Source organism: Triticum aestivum, chromosome 4A (genome assembly GCF_018294505.1).
Source record: "Triticum aestivum cultivar Chinese Spring chromosome 4A, IWGSC CS RefSeq v2.1, whole genome shotgun sequence".
Taxonomy (NCBI): domain Eukaryota; kingdom Viridiplantae; phylum Streptophyta; class Magnoliopsida; order Poales; family Poaceae; genus Triticum; species Triticum aestivum.
In genome coordinates, this window is record NC_057803.1 from 179,997,027 (window position 1) to 180,001,198 (window position 4,172).

The window sequence follows — 4,172 nt, forward strand, 5'->3', positions numbered from 1 at the left end:
TTCCTCAAACATTTCGAATCTCGGTTTTTAAGTCCCCATAAATCCTAAACTCACCAGAAAGTCATCAAAGGTGGTAAGGTGTCATGTCATGGCACATATATGTCGTGGTAAAAACATTGCCAATTTGGACCAAGCTTTATTACAAACCTCTTACAAACCGGAGCCTGTCGCAAGAACCCTCGTGGTTTCGATAGGGAAACGTGTCCCCTTATGGGCCAAACTATAATCACTCCCTCTTCTAGCCTCGTATTTTCTTCTATACATGACACGGAACAACTGGAGATTCGGGCTGAACTTTGAAATTATTCAGGGTTTGTTTGACCTTTTTTATTCATTAATTGAGTTTTCTAGGCATTTAATGTCCATCATTCAAATCCAAACTACAAATAGATGCTCCAGTGCACCAAAATGGCTAGAAAAATGTACATGTTCCCTTGGAGTGCATGTTTAGGTCCCATGCAACGAATGGGAACGAATTCAACCGTCTCGTCGTCCTGGCCACAAACATTGCGAATCTCGGTTTTTAAATGTCTGTAAATCCAAAACTCACCAGGAAATCATGAAACTTGGTATGGTGTCACTACATGGTATATATAATTGTCCAATTTGGGAGAAGCTATATTACAAGCCTTTTACAAACCAGAGCCTGTCGCAACCCTCGTGGTTCCGGTAGGGAAACATGCCCCTCTTGTGGGTGAAACGATAATCGATGCCTCTTCTCGCCTTGAACTTTGTTTTCTATAGGCAACATAGAATAACAGGAGTGTCGGGCTGAAATTTGAAACTATTCAGGGTTCGTTTAGCCATTATATATATATATTACTAATTACTAAGTTTTTTTTGCATTTAATGTAGTCCATAATTCAAATTTGAACTACAACCACATGCTCCAGTGAAGCAAAATGGGTGGGAAATCGTACATGTGTCATTGGGTGCATGCTTAGGTCTTGTTTAAGGAATGAGAATGAATTACAAACTTGTCGTCGTCCTGAAACAATGAGAATCTCGGTTTTTAAATCCCAGTAAATAAAAAAGTCACCCAAAAAACATGAAACTTGGCATGGTTTCATGACATGGCACATATATGCCGTGGTAAGAAAAAACATCCAGTTTTGAGAAGAGGTGCACACATTAGTAGCCAACGAAGTCCTTTTTGAAAAAAAAACTGACACGTTAATATCGCAAACGGTTGTATTATATTTACCTTGTCGAAATTTAACCATACTCGATGGCGTGCGTGCAGCTGTTTGATTAGACGGGACGAGCGTGAGAAGTCCGCCGTGTAGCTTCGACGGGACACATGCGAGCAGTCCGCCGCACAGGCTTGACGGGACACGTGCATCCTGTCCACCTCGCAGGCTCGACGGGACACGTGCGAGCAGCAAGGCCACCCATGCTCACCGGGAAGCGAGCTCTTTGACCTCCATGCACCAGCCGCCGACCGCCTCGCTCACAACCTCTCCATTAATGGGTTAATTAAAGCACTTGGACGGCGGGTGTTTGCTTGTGATCCCATGGCAGCATTTGCTTTGTTCACATTTTCAACTAGTATTCCGCCCTAATTTAAATTGCCACATAGGGCAACGGATAATACGACCACAAATAAAATGGCAACGGATAATACGACGACAAATTTACAATGGCGCACATAATAATTGTCTTACATATTCCGGATAGTTTAAAATGCCACATGTGGTAAAGCCCGGAAGACACGGGGGCAAGAGAAGAAGGAAATTGCAGAAAACGATCTGGGTCACTACTGTCTCTACTCATCGACGGATCGTCGGGCGGCTAAATCCTCCAGCTCCTTCTTCAATTCCTCACGACTTTGCTTGAAAGCAGCCACGGATTCCTCCACCTCCTTCTCACCCCGATCCAGAGCTTCCTCAAGCCACACATCAGTTCTTCGACGACCGCTTTCAGTGTCATCTCCGAGGCACTGCTCTTCTCATGCAGCATCTTCCATCCGGCGGCCTCATACTCCTTCTCAGCGACCAACTTGAGGAGCTTCGCATTGTCATCCGTCGCCTTATCAACCGAGGTATCGCTGATCTTGAGCAGCTTCATCAACCCGTCGACAAGCTCCTGCTGCATAGTGACACCAGCGAGAATGTCATCGTCACCGGCGAAGGACTTCAGGAACGCCTGCTCGTCGTGATGGCCGACACCGCGAATGCGCTTGTGACAGCCCTCGCGTGCCCGTGAGAGCTCGTTCGAGGGCTCCGCGGTGCACCTAGACATCTCTGCTGTGGCTGCGGCTTCGCGGCGGGACCTCTCTAGTGCTTCCGTGGCCTTGGTCTTTGCTGTCTGGTTATATGTCCACCCTAAACTCCTCCTACCGGTCATGGCGGAACGACTTGACAGAGAAACCAGTTTTGTGGGTGATGAGGAGAGGAACTGTGATGTAATTTTCGAGTGGGTAGTTTTTATAGCCCGGTGCTAAGTGTGAACACATATTAGTTTGAGAGGTGTGAACAGATTTGCAATTACTTATTGTGTTGTAATCAATAATGTGACGAGAAACAAGGTCAAAATTTATTGATGGTAGAAGGTTGACTACGTGGTTGCTCGCCATTGAGGCGGCCGCGGCGCGCTCCGCTCTGGCGTCCCTGCGCGCGCTCTGCACGCCGTTGAGGCAAAGATACCATGGCAACTATTAATAATTCTTAATAATTGTCTTACATATTCAGGATAATTTAAAATGCCAAATGCGGCAAGGCCAAGAACACTCACGACCTACATATGCATACAATTATAATAAAATATAAGCTAAAAGGCTGAGCTGGCGGCCTTCCGACGATGGTCTGCTCGGACTCCATGATCAGCATAGCACCCTTGTGGCCGTTCACTCCGAGTGTCCCGACCCACCTCCGCCTATGGAGCTGTTGGCGCTGATGGGAGGCTCTTGGGGCTGCTGGGCCTCTTCCAGAAGAGCTTGACAGCGTGCAATCACGCGCATGACAACTCCGCGCAACCGCTCCATTTCCATGTCTCTGGCCTTATAGCAAATTCCGTCGATCACCTGCATCCTCAAGATATCACGTTGGCGATGTTCTACATCGTCGGGGACGTCACCTCTGCCAAGGATGCGCTCAAGCCAGGCCACCACATCATTGGGATCGAGGTTGACACGGCCGCCGTGGGCAATGATGAAGCTGCAGGCTGCCTTTCTCTTGACTGAATCGCAGAGGTCCTATGCCCATTCCTTGCGGGGCATCAGGCTCTCGATGAGCACTAGTGACGGCGGTTCTTCGGGTGGGTCATCGATCATGCCGCCGAGCAGCTCTGGATCCTTTACACGGTGGATGGCAAACTACTCATCACACCTCCTCTGCAATATGTCGATTGTGCTCCCAAGGACTGTGACACCGATATCGCTGCCAATGGGCCATGGTGCCTACACCGGCCAATGAAGCTCTTGCTCCCCAACCTGCTCCGGCTCGTTCTCCTCGCCGAAGATGTAACACAGGTAGGCGTCGACGTTGAAGCTTTGGTCGTTGCCTAGCACGCTTGGAATAACTAATGGTAGATGGGTGAGGACTAGATCTTCGTAGAGTGTCACGACGGTGCGTTGCCGCCTGGGTTATATGCAGCAAGCCGTTAGCTGGTGGCGGGAAACCGGTGAGGGAATAGGCGTGGATTTTACAATTCACCCATGTGGAGCGTGGGAAGCATTCGCTAGAGCGCGGGAAGACTAAGTGGATCACACACACACAACCCGAGTATCGTAGCCGGTGCCACATGTTATTTATCACACAAGTGTTAACATAAGGAAATGCATGTGTAACTTACTAATCATTGCACACGAGTACTCGTAGACGCATCGTGTGCGATACTCTTAGCCACTGCAAGCAACTAGTTTGCATTTTTCAAAAAAAATGTACACACAGAATCGCACACGAACTAACTGTATTAACCGTGTGTGTTGTAAATTCTCATCGCAAATAGTTCATCCGAGTAGGCTGTTTGCCACGTATCACACACATCTTGTTAAGTTGAACAGTTTCTGTTGCGTTCGCTAATCAAAAACAGTTCGTCTGAGTGAACCGTATGCCCTATATCACACACACCTTGATGTGGCTAACCGTTTGTCTTGCACTCCCTAATAGCCAATGGTTCATCAGAGCGAACTGTATGCCATATATCTCACACACATTGATATGGCTGCCCGT